The 14,041-nt window shown below is 37.6% G+C and overlaps 1 pseudogene; it reads right to left on the bottom strand.

Moving 5' to 3' along the window:
• The window catches only part of LOC112177921, a 128,416-nt pseudogene that overhangs the window by 24,880 nt on the left and 89,495 nt on the right, over positions 1–14,041 (bottom strand).

Raw genomic sequence — 14,041 nt, forward strand, 5'->3', positions numbered from 1 at the left:
CTACACACTATGTCATGCTCTACTAAGTCCCTAAGACAAGGGTAGAGATATCCTGTACTAAGCTCATGGTAGGGTAGTGAGGGTGATGAAACAAAGGTTTTCAACGTAGGCTCAAAGGGGTTCATTCTAAGGAGTCCCACGACGGGCACAATTGGGGACACATGCTTGTTTGGCTATGGTGGTTACCCTAATGCCTTCTATCCTATCCAGGATCAGTGCATATTATGGCATACAAGTTTTGACAGTCACAACAGCCGAGTTCTAGTGCTCTCTAGTCCATTAAAATCTATGGCACATGATCATTGGATTTTCAAAGAATGATGAGGTTTTGCAAATACAGCCATGAAATTCTAGAATTATCAATTAAGCACTCAAAAAGAAAGTATTTTAGCTCAACAGCTCACTTAGGGTAAAATGAATCAGACTTAATCCTAGCATGCTTAATGAACCAAGTTACAATCCTATCTCAAATCTTCATACAAGCATTACAATGTCGATTAACCACAGAATTCAATTAAGTCCTATTTCGATTGTGAAAACCTTCAGCCATGAATTCAGAGACATATTCATCCTAGACGTTAGGGGCATCTTAAGACTCAAGCAAACAAAAAAAAAAAAAAAAGACACTAAAAAACCATAGAATTTTTTTTTTTTTTTTTTTTTATTAGGGAAGGGTAAAATAAACAAACAATAAACAAAGACACAAGTACAATTCAACCTAAGCAAGTGAAGGGATAGAAATTTCAAACTCTCGTTGATGGCTCCTTCACAGCTTCGGTTGAAATGGGTTGCCTCCCATGCAGCGCTTAATATTTATAGTCCTTCAGCCTGGACTTTTCTCCTTGTTCACACATGCTCATTCCTTGGGTGCCTCCTGGAGGGGTATCTCTGCCAATGTGTGCTCCACAAAGGACTCACCAGATCAAGTGTTAGTAACATATACAAGGTTAGGAATACAAACATTATGTCTTTCCTACTTTCTAAGTTACTTTACATTTACATACTTAGGTACTGGAACAGAGGACCTCGTTTGTGCAATGGGACTATAGAACAGCTACCCTCGACAAAGTCATGTTTAATCCAATATACCTTAAGCAGGTCACACATCAATTTTTTTGTTTTTTTTTTTTTTTGTTTTGTTTTTTTTTTGTTTTTTATAAACATAGTTAATATCTTAATTGATTCCAAGTTGTAAGTCGAGCCCAATAGAAACCACTACTATTGGTGAGATACGATATAGGGATAGTCGTCCAGACATAAGTCTCTTTCCTTTGTTTCAGAAGGCCGGATGGCCAGATTAAGAGGTAAGTGAGAGGGAGGACTCATTTTGGTGATACTACGGAGGCTACTCCCTCATTGAGGTTTAGGCCCCTATCGGCTACTCCCACATAGTGGTTTAGGCACATTCTATAGTATCTCTGAGATCCAATTGAACCCATCACCCAGGGTCTCAACCTAAGACACCATCCGTATGCGCTCCTTACTCAGCTGAGAAATTAACTTATGTGTTAGACCGTTCTCCAAGTGCTAATAAAGGCCGCCCTCAACCTCAAGAGACCTTAGTAAGGTACTAATGAAGGGTTTAGGCCAATATTAACAAAAGGGCCCTTGTCTACTCATACGATTTTACACACTTACGACAATTAAGTATTTAACTAAATTCATGACAACATACAATTTACAACAATTAAGTATATTAATCTAAATGAAACACAAACAATTTACAACATGCTAAAAGGAAAATCTAAGTGAAACATATACAATTTACAATATGCTTAAAAAAAAATCTACAAATTGTACATCAATTATAAAAGACATGCTTAATTTCGTAACACTCATAAAACTTAAACTAAATCACAATTAAAGCTTGGCCTAACTGAAATCGCAATTTGTCACCATTCCACAAGTGTAGTACAAAAATTAGCATGCATTCTATATAAACAAAATCGATGACACTTTAAGTGCAAGGGATTTTAACAATCCCCGGCAACGGCGCCAAAAATTGATGCGGCTGAAATAGCCTCACAATTTAACCCTGCAAAATGTAGTTGTCAGTATAGGATAAGCAGGGATCGTTCAGTCCGGGGATTGTAGGGTACACCTACACAAAAAGGTCAATTAACAAATAAAAGAATAAAATGGGGGGTTTTGAAATTTGGTTCCTAATCTACTTAAAATAAAAACAAAACAAATAAAACTATATACAATGATCGACTTCCCTAACCTAGACCAATACCACTCAGAAATTACTAAGTGTAAAAACAGAAAATCCATTTCAACATGCTACAAAAATGTGCCCACCTTAAATGCCTAGATACGAGCCCAAATGAAAAGCTGTCACGGTCCAATCCATTTATCTGATCCGGTCTTCGAATCAACTCACACGTGCAAATTAACCATTACACATAGCAATTAACACGTACTTTCCAGAATCGTATTTTTACCACTTTTTAGAATTAATTACTACTTGTTTAACTCAGCGCCTTAACAAATAACAATTACTCTTGGCAAATTAAGCAAACACACAAGAACTCTCACCGTTATTCTAGCATGCAAACTTATTAACCTAACTCAGAAAATTACCTAAACACGTAAAATGGCACAAGATTGTAACATGCATCATAAAAGAATTCTCGAAATTAACTCAAAAATAAACTGAAAATCTCAAAAATATTAATAAAAATATTCTAAAAATTTCGTGTCTCCAATTACACAACTCACAAATGCAAACCCACAAAACCGAAATAAAAATTGTAAGTAGAGTCATAGTTACACTTTGAAGCTTTCCTCAGCGGCTTAGCAACACGGTGATGAACTCGTCTCTGCTATGGTGGTGGAGCGTCCTTGACTCAGCGCCTAAGAGCTTTGTAGATTGATGGATGGATGGTGTCACGGTCTTGTAGGTGATGAAAGTTTAAGGAGTGAATTGGGCAGTCTTGGAATGGTTTTTGGCCAGGAAGTGATAGACAATGAATTATCTTGGCTGGGAAGTGATCTTGGCTGGGAAGTAATGCAATTATGTAAGTTTCAACTTTGAGCCTTCTAAGTTTCAACTTTGAGCCTTCTAAGTTTCAATTTGCGAGTCGTGTCTCCAATTACACAACTCGCAAATTGAAACACACAAAACCGAAACAAAAATTATAAGTAGAGTCATAGTTACACTTTGAAGCTTTCCTCAGCGGCTTAGCAACAAGGTGATGAACTTGTCTCTACTATGGTGGTGGAGCGTCCTTGACTCAGCGCCTTAGAGCTTTGTAGATTGATGGATGGATGGTGGTCACGGTCTTGTAAGATATGGAGGTTTGAGGAGTGAATTGGGTAGTCTTGGAATGATCTTGGCTGGGAAGTGATCTTGGTTGGGAAGTGATCTTTGGATGGGAAGTGATGCAAATTCAGTTCTGGACGTTGCCTATTTATAGGGGAGCATTGGTTGGCTTTTGTCGATCATACCCTTCATCATTGGACGGATGAGATTGCACCGTATTTCCTTTAATTTTCCAGTTGAAACATCTTTCTCCTTTAAGGCCTTAACTCCTCTCATAATGGGGCAATTCCTTTAATTTCCAAGCTGAAACATCTTTTTCTTATTTATTTTTCAGTTGAAACATCTTTCTCTTTTATTCTTCAACTGAAAACATCTTTCTCCTTTATTCCCCAACTGAAAACATCTTTCTCCTTTATTCCCCTTCTTCATTGCTTGGTCAAATATCTTAATGCTTTATTTTATGACTCCATCATTGCTGTTTCCAAGAGTTCAACCAGGTAATGTTTCCTACAACAAGCAGGAGAATATCAGAATTTTCTAGAGAAAATAAAATGTAAAGACCGCAAAAACAGTTGACAGTTAGGAATCCTGATCCAGCTAGGATTTTTCATGAATTTTACTTTTTCCGCCTATTTCACTCCAAACACTCAACAAGACTCTAAAAACGACTCAATGACTAAAAACACTAAACTTAAGGGAGAAACAAGGCTAAAAATGGGGTACATATTCAATAATATCGTCACACTTTTTGCTCCTATCAATGCTTAAACATTGATTCTTGGTGGAGTGCTAATCTTGGTGTTGTGAAAGTAAGAGATTGTTGAGACAAAAAGTTGAAGGGCAATAGAGTCATTGTTTGTGTAGAGACTTTAAATTTTCGTTGAGTCTTTGTGTGATTTTGCTAAGGGACTAGCAAAATTTAAGTGTGGGGGAATTTGATAGGAGCATTTTAATGCGACGTTTTAACTGTTATTTCCCTACATTTCTTGCGTTATTTCCTTATTAAAACTCTGTTTAGGGAAGTTTCCATTCTTTGATTGGGAAAGTTCCTAATTGTAGAAAGTTTCCGTTTTATAGTTTCTATTTTCCATTTTTAGAAAGTTTCCATTTCTTATTTTAGAAAGCTTCTATTTTCAGGTTTTTGGAATAAATAAGCTGAATTGAGTTCATAAATGGAAAGAGAAGCTTCATGAAGATGACATGGCAAGTAGAGATTCAAGGAAGAGTTTTTAAAAAAGGAAAATACATTTTCCTTGGGAATTAAATTTGCCGTGAAATACCTAGAGGAAAACAAGGTGACAACGTGGGAATTAAGGTGATTGATTGAGAATTTCACGTGGAATAAATCAAAGGAGATTTTCTTGGGAGATTTTTATGGAAAGAAATATTGTTGGAGGAGTAAATTGGTGTGATTGCCAACGTGAAAATCAGAAATAATCAAGGAGATGACGCAAAGAGAGATTCAAGGGAGATATTTATGGAAGGAAAATATGTGTGCACCAAGGAAAAGCTCAAAAGGCGTCCAGATTCATCCCTAAATTCCCTAAAGGAATGTTGGCCGAAATTCATGAAGAAAATCAGAATAATTTCAAGGAAATTCGGCAATTAAATATTAGGGAGGTATTTTAGAGAATTATGATTGGTTGGAACACATCACAAGGCTTACTTGGCATCATACCATTGGTTGAAGTGATGTGGAAATTTCTGATTGCTTGGAGAACCCTAGCCGTGCCCCTATATATTCTCCCCTTTTCTCAACGTCAAGGGTTCCTCTCCCCCATACAATTTACACTTTAGAAAAAAATCAGAAAATCTTCTTAGCATAGCCGTGAGTTTCTCCATCCTCTAGTCATCTCCACGAGTTCAAGCAAGGCCAAGGGAGAAGAAGCATAGCCATGAGCATCCATCATCCATCTCCAACCTTGAAGCTTGCTTTCCAGATTCAAGAGACCACCACATCAATCGTTCATCACCATCCCCATCTCACGGTGTAATCCGATTCTCCTTTGTAACCTTTGCTTTGAATTTCGTTGGTTATGAACTAGTTGACATATGTGTTTGAACAAATATTAATTTCTGGAATTTTTATGATTAATTGAGAATTTTCAGATTCATATTATTGTGATTCGAGAGTTGCTTATGTGGGTTTGTTTAATTAAATTTGCGTTATAGATAACTTTTGTATTTTAATCTTATGTGGTTGCAAACACTTAGGGTTTTGATATGAATGATGCTAGGTTTAAGAGCATGAAATCGACTTTTCGTTTTGTGTAAACTTGAATCAAAGTAGTAAAGGTTTTGTACAAAGATCGAATTTAATTAACGAGGATTGCAATTAGGTGGACTTTTCCATACTAAGTTGTACACTTGAGTTGATAGCCTTTCTCTATGTGTAATGCGTTAAACATGACATGATTGACTAGCTTTCTAGGGTTTGATTGCATGTTTGATAGGATTAATCTAGATGCTTTCGCTTAGGTTAATTAGCATTGAAAAGTAAAAAAATGGGAATTCATTTGCTTTCGAATGTTTCACATGATCAACTCCTTTCTCATGACTTAGATGAACAATATTAGGGTTTGAATCGATTTTAATCATATGTTTTGGTTTTTGATCTTTGTTCTCTCATTCCATTTGTATTTTTATGTTTTTGCATTTTAATTGTTTTGTTAACTTAGTTTTATTTTCGAAAAACCCAAAAAACAAAATCCCACCCTTTTCGTAAATATGTATATATTTTGTCATATCTTTGTAAATATTATACTTTGTTTTAATTTTAATTGTTTAATTGTTTGATAATGACAGGTGTACCCTCAATCCCCGGAATAGAACGATCCCTATTTATTACATACTACTAATGACATTTCAGGGTTAAATTGTGCGCTTGCTTTGAGCTGTATCATTCCATACTAAGTTGTACACTTGAGTTGATAGCCTTTCTCTATGTGTAATGCTTTAAACATGACATGATTGACTAGCTTTCTAGGGTTTGATTGCATGTTTGATAGGATTGATCTAGGTGCTTTCGCTTAGGTTAATTAGCATTGAAAAGTAAAATATGGGAAATCATTTACTTTCGAATGTTTCACATGATCAACTCCTTTCTCATGACTTAGATGAACAATTATAGGGTTTGAATTGAATTTGATTACATGGAATTGGTTTTGATCTTTGTTCCTTGCGTTCCACCCTTGTATATATGTTTTTACGTTTTCTTTATTTGATTTACTTTAACTTTTGATTTTATAATTCTTAAACCCCCCTTTTATTTCGTTATTTGTATATATTCTTTTTGTAAATAATACTTTTTACTTTTACTAATTAATTAATTGTTTTTGCAATTACAGGTGTACCCTCAATCCCCGGAATAGAACGATCTCTATTTGCTTCTACTACTAACGATAATTTCAGGGTTAAATTATACGCTTGCTTTTAGCGTATCACCACCAAAGGGAGACTGTCTTCTGCGTGCACCAAACGACTCTAGTGGTCAGCTACCACATTCTCACTACCCTTCTTGTCCTTGATTTCAACGTCAAACTCTTGCAAGAGTAGGATCCATCTAATAAGCCTTGGTTTCGCCTCCTTCTTGGTCATCAAGTACTTCAAAGCTGCATGGTCAGTATAGATAATAACCTTGGTACCAAGTAAGTAAGAACGAAATTTCTCAAGTGCAAAAACAACTGCAAGGAGCTCTTTCTCTGTAGTGGAGTAGTTCAGTTGTGCATCATTAAGAGTCCTTGAGGCGTAGTAGATGGCATAAGGTCGTTTGTCCTTCCTTTGCCCCAAAATAGCTCCAACTGCATAGTCAGAGGCGTCACACATCAACTCAAAGGGCAAGGACCAATCTGGAGGTAGCATGATAGGGGCAGACGTCAATAACTCCTTGAGCTTGTCAAAAGCCTCTTGACACTCCTTGTCAAAAACAAACGCCACATCCTTTTGGAGTAGTTGGCATAGAGGTCTCGAAATCTTTGAGAAATCCTTGATAAATCTCCTGTAAAACCCTGCATGGCCAAGAAAAGATCTAACCTCTCTCACAGAAGTGGGAGAGGGTAAGTAACGCACAAGGTCTACCTTAGCTTTATCATCCTCTATTCCCCTAGAAGAGACAATATGCCCTAAAACTATACCTTGTCTAACCATGAAATGACATTTTTCCCAATTTAACACAAGGTTCATTTCCACACAACGTTTTAAGATAATTTCAAGATTATTAAGACAATCATCAAAGCTTTTTCCGAAAACAGAAAAGTCATCCATGAATACCTCTATGATTTTCTCAATATAATCTGAAAATATACTTACCATACATCTCTGAAAGGTACCTGGGGCATTGCATAGTCCAAAAGGCATGCGACGATAAGCAAATGTTCCAAAGGGGCAAGTGAATGTCGTCTTCTCTTGATCTTCATTGGCTATGGCAATCTAATTGTAGCCTGAGTAGCCATCTAAGAAGCAGTAGTAATCATGTCCAGCCAGTCGCTCAAGCATCTGATCAATGAATGGAAGAGGATTGTGATCTTACCGTGTTGTTGCGTTGAGCTTCCTGTAGTCAATGCAAACTCTGTGGCCAGTAACTGTCCGTTGGGGCACCAGTTCGTTCTCAGCATTCTTCACAACAGTCACTCCTGACTTCTAGGGGACAACATGAATTGGGGACACCCATTTGGAGTCTGAAATGGGGTATATAACGCCACAATCTAGGAGTTTGATGACCTCCTTCTTCACAACTTCCATCATTGGAGGGTTGAGACGACGTTGAGCGTCTCTAGTGGGTTTTGTCCCCTCCTCAAGAAGTATCCTACGGACGCAAGTTGTAGGGCTTATTTCATACGCTCAAAGCAAGCATATAATTTAACCCTAGATATATCATTAGTAGTATAAGCAAGTAGGGATCGTTCTATTCCGGGGATTGAGAGTACACTTGTCAATGTAAGACAATTTAAACAATTAAAATAAAACAAAGTATAATATTCACACATATATATATTATTTACGAATTCAAATGGGGTTTTAGGGTTTGGTTTTCGAAAATTAAAAACAAGGATTAAAACTAAGTAATAACAAAAACACAAATACAAGAATGAAATGTAAGAAACAAAGATTAAAACCAAGATTATAATTGAATTCGAATGAACCCTACATTGTTCTTCCAAGTCATGTGAAAGGAGTTGATCATGTGAAACATTAGAAAGCAAACGATTTCCCATATTTTACTTTCAACGCTAATTAATCTAAGTGAAAGCACAAAGACTAATCCTATCAAACATGCATTCAAGCTCTAGAAAGCTAGACAATCATACATATTCAACGCAATAAATACATAGAAAGGCTATCAACTCAAGTGCACAACTTAGTATGAAAAAGTTCATCTAATTGCAATCCTTTTCAATTGAATTCGATTTTTGTCCAAAACCTTTACTACTTTCGATTTAAGTTCAAACCCAAAAAGTTGAATCATGTTCTTAAATCTAGCACCACTCATACATAAACCCTAAAAGTTTCGAACCAATTAAGATTAACATACAAGAGATATCAATTAAGCAAATTCAATCGAACAATCACACATAAGCAACTTTGGAATCACAACATAGGAATCGAAATTCTTTATTCAATCATAAATTTCAGAATATAAACTTTGTTCAAACTCAGGCTACAATCAAAATTCTTGATTGTAGCCTGAGTAGCCATCTAGGAAGCAGTAATAATCATGTCCAGCCAAACGCTCAAGCATCTGATCAATGAATGGAAGAGGAAAATGATCTTTCCTTGTTGTTGCATTGAGCTTCCTGTAGTCAATGCAAACTCTGTGGCCAGTAACTGTCCTTTGGGGTACCAGTTCGTTCTCAGCATTCTTCACAACAGTCACTCCTGACTTCTTGGGTACAACTTGAACTGGGGACACCCATTTGGAGTCTGAAATGGGGTATATAACGCCACAGTCTAGAAGTTTGATGACCTCCTTCTTCACAACTTCCATCATTGGAGGGTTGAGACGACGTTGAGCCTCTCTAGTGGGTTTTGTCCCCTCCTCTGTATTGGGTCTTCACAATCACTGGTAAAGTCTCCTTGTCCCCTAAGTAGTCATACTTCAAGTGGTCTGGAAGAGGTTTAAGTTCAAGTTCTGATGCCTGGACCACTGAAGGTAAAGTCTTATTAGTAGATAACTGAATGGACAAGGGTGGAGGAGACTTACCTACGAAGGCTGATGCCTCAAGGAAGGACACATTTGCAATGATTTTTTCCTCACATGTTTCCTTGAGCACATCTTCTTGGAGTGTGACGCCATCCTTGGTGTAGCCCACTCCTTGTTCGAGTGTGGTGGCCAAAGTATCCTCATTCATGATCTCAAATATTTCCTGTGCAAGATTATCCAGAATATCAATAGAAAAACAATCATGAACATCAAGAGGATACCTCATGGCTTCAAATATGTTGAAGCCAATAACATCACCATCGAATTCCATGGTGAGAGAGCCATCATACACATCAATTTTGGTCCTGGTCGTCCTTAAGAAAGGGCGACCCAATAGCAATGGCGTTGAACTCACAGGAGAGTCCTCCATTTCTAACACATAGAAGTCAGCTGGAAAGAAAAGATGATTAACCTGCACAAGAACATCTTCCAACAAACCTCTAGGGTATGCATTAGACCTGTCAGCTAACTGAATGATAACATTATTAGATTTAAGCTCACCTAGACCAAGGGTTTTATAAACAGAATAGGGCATGACGTTCACAGATGCCCCTAAGTCTAACATGGCACTCTCAAACCTAGAGTTACCAATGGTGCATGGAATGGTGAAGCTTCCAGGATCCTTGCATTTGTGGGGTAGTTTCCTCTTAATCAAGGCAGATACATTCTCACTTACCTTTACTACCTCCTTTTCACGAGTACTCCTCCTTGTGGTACAAAGCTCTTTCAAGAACTTGGCATATCTAGGCACTTGCTTTATGGCCTCAAGGAGGGGTAAGTTTACTTGCACCTTCTTGAAAGTTTCCAAGATAGCTTGGTCACTCTCATCCTTCTTCGATTTAGCGAATCTGCGTGGAAAAGGCATACAAGAAGAAGAAGGATTAGCAATAACCGAATTAGACAAGTTAGAATCATTACCTTTAGGTTTCGGATTTTCTTTGGAAGGTGAGGACGTCCTAGCTTCTCCTTTGGACGTTGCAGGGTCTTTCTCAAGGTTCAACTTGATAGTGTCTTGGTCTTCCTCAACTTCAATGACCACTTGAGCTTCCTTGGATTTCTTAGGTTGATCCACTAACACCTTTCCACTCTTAGTAGTCACCACAGATGCATTCTCCACATTAGGATTTCGTATGGTGTTACTTGGGAGCTTCCCAGTTTCATGAATCTTACTCATGAAGTCTACAACTTGGCCCATTTGTGTCTTAAGGTCTGCAATATCCTTAGTGTGGGTCTGTTATCCTTGAACCAAAGCCTGAGTTGAATTGGTGAGAGCTTCAAACATCTTGTCATAGTTGAAATTTGGATTTGAACTCCCTGAAGCATGTTGATTCTACACATAAGGCCTTTGAAAGGATGGTCCTTGAAATGGTGGCCCTTGAGGACGTTGGAAGTTACCTCCAAGGGGATTCTGAGTGTTCTCATTGTTTGACCACTTGAAGTTGGGGTGGTCCCTCCATCCAGGGTTGTAGGTATTTGAATAAGGATCATATCTTGGACGTGGGGGACCCCCATGATTCCCTTGGTAGCCTCCGATGGTATTCAATGATTCCCATCCTCCATTCTCTGTCAACTGAGGGCATTGATCAGTCACATGCCCTTGCATCGAACATACCCCACAAGCTTGCAATATGCCCTTGGCGTTCACAACTTGATCCATAAGCAGGGTGAGTTTGTTCAATCTCTCCTCAATAACCGAATTGGTACCTATCTCATTCACCCTTCGAGTTGTGAGACCTACACCCTCATACTGTTGGGCATTCTTGGCTCGATTCTCAATCATGGCTCACCCTTTTGTAGGTGACTTATCCACAAAGGCTCCTCCAGCTGCAGCATCTTACATGTCACGTTCCAGAGGTAGGAGACCTTCATAGAAGCAAGTCGGCAAGGTTTCTTCCCTCATTTGATGTTGAGGGCATTGGGCAATGAAGGACTGAAACCTCTCATAATAAGCAGCATAAGATTCATCCTGAGCTTGCTTTATTCCACTTATCTTCTTTCTGAGTGTAATGATCTTGGAAGCTGGGAAGTACTTCTCTAAGAATGCCTTCATCATAGTGTCCCAAGAAGTAATTCGCCCAGCAGGAATCTCATATAACCAATCTTTGGCACGGTCAGCTAAAGAAAAGGGAAATGCCTTCATCTTCAGGATATTCTCATCCGCTCCTTGTGGTAGCATGTTGATAAACACAGACTGGAATTCTCTGAGATGCTTGTTAGCGTCTTCCATATTAAGGCCATGGAACGTTGGAAGCCTATGAAATAATCCACTCTTCAACTCAAACTCTGCAGACTTCCCTCCAGCAGGGTTAGGGTACATAATACTTGTGGGAAGTCCTCCTTGAACCACAGAGAAAGAGAGTTTTCTAATAGAAGTCATCTTAACGTTCTCTTCTTCTTCAGGGGGTGGTGAACAAAGAGGTGAAGGTGAGTTAGACGAAACACTAGGTGATACAGATTCCTCAAAAGGAAAAAGCCTCTTCCCTTGCTTGTTAAATATGTAGTCCTTAAATGTCGAAGAAGAGGGTTTTCGGTACTCAAGTTGTGGAGGGTTCTTCAAACAAGCAAGTCTCTCTTCAATTTCTCGTTTAGTAGAGAGTTTAGAAGACTCGGTCATTCATGGAATCCTGAATATCATTAAAAGTTAAAGAAGTTAGTAAATTGTATAGCAAAGTAAATACAGGTTTAATGATTTAGACAAAAACGTCACTATTCACGATTTACTAGTCACGATTTTAGTATTCACTAATGAACAAGTATAAAGAGAAGTAAAATATACACAATTTCCACAAAATAGAACGTCACGCATATGTCCAAATTTAAGTTAGGGTGTGAAATAGTTAATAAAAGCTTGAATTCCATTATAAGCCCTCAACCAAAGTTTAGACGTGCGGCCCAAGGGCTCAATCCTTAATACTAGTCGCCCTCCTCAATCTTTTGGTAACTCTTTTCACACAGAGCTAGGTAGCAGAGGAACGATTTTGGCAGAGCTCAGCTCACTTGTTTAGCCGGGGACGAGACCCTTTGCTAGCACTTTTCGTATCCAATCAACCTAGACACCCTATGCTACTAAGGTGCACCACATGAAAGAGAAGGGTGCAAGACTAATGTTAAAGACAAAGTCCTTCACCTATTCCATTATGGTCAAAAACTTATAATAAAATTCATACTCTCACAAACCATTTTTCACTATTCACGAAAATTATGTATAATTATTTCTTTTCTTTTCTTTTATTTACAATTATTTCAACACTTAGGTACGAGGACAGGGAGTCTTGATGTGCAATGGGACTGAAACAGCTACCCTTTTCAAGACTATGTTTAATCCAATATACCTTAGTGTATCACAACATTTTTGTTTGTTATAAATATCATTGATTTCGAATTAAATCCCAAGTGGAAAATCAAGTGGACGTGCGGCCCAAGTATAGTTGTCTAGACACAAAGTCCCTCCTACATCCTTTGGGCAACCTTATTGAAATGGCCAGGTAGGGGAGGGCGAACACAAGAGGCAGAATCCATTTTGGCATGAGTTACTCCCACAATGTGGTTTAGGCCCATTTGTAAGCACTTCTGGATCCGAAACCCGTCATGAACGTTGTCCCCTTCCTAGACACCATCCCACAAAGGCTATACTTACTTAGATGAAAAGGTCCTAGGTGTGAAGACAGTTCAATGAATATTAATAAAGACCGCCCTCAACCTTAAGGGACCTGAACTAGGTACCAATAAGGGGTTTAGGTCAATATTAATAAACACGACTTCACCTATTCCTCTTTAATTTACAACTCACAATAAAAATTCGTATTCAACAATAAAAATAACAACCTAAGTAATACATTAACTAATTTTTTTCGAAAGTTTATAAACAAATATATGATATTTACGAAATTCAAACATATAAAACAAATATTCACACTTCAACAAGTGATTTTTCAATCCCCAGCAACGGCACCAAAAATTGATATGCTCAAAGCAAGCATATAATTTAACCCTAGAAATATCAGTAGTAGTATAAGCATGTAGGGATCGTTCCATTCCGGGGATTGAGGGTACACCTGTCAATGTAAGACAATTTAAACAATTAAAATAAAACAAAGTATAATATTCACACATATATATATTATTTATGAATTCAAAAGGGGTTTTATGGGTTGGTTTTCGAAAATTAAAAACAAGAATTAAAACTAAGTAATAACAAAAACACAAATACAAGAGTGAAATGTAAGAAACAAAGATTAAAACCAAATTCATGATTAAATTCGAATTGACCTTATAGTTGTTCTTCCAAGTCATGTGAAAGGAGTTGATCATGTGAAACATTAGAAAGCAAACGATTTCCCATATTTTACTTTCAACGCTAATTAATCTAAGTGAAAGCACAAAGACTAATCCTATTAAACATGCATTCAAGCTCTAGAAAGCTAGACAATCATACATATTCAACACAATAGACACATAGAAAGGCTATCAACTCAAGTGTACAACTTAGTATGAATAAGTTCATCTAATTGCAATCCTTTTCAATTGAATTGGATCTTTGTCCAAAACCTTTACTACTTTCGATTTAAGTTCATAAC

Source organism: Rosa chinensis, chromosome 7 (genome assembly GCF_002994745.2).
Source record: "Rosa chinensis cultivar Old Blush chromosome 7, RchiOBHm-V2, whole genome shotgun sequence".
Taxonomy (NCBI): domain Eukaryota; kingdom Viridiplantae; phylum Streptophyta; class Magnoliopsida; order Rosales; family Rosaceae; genus Rosa; species Rosa chinensis.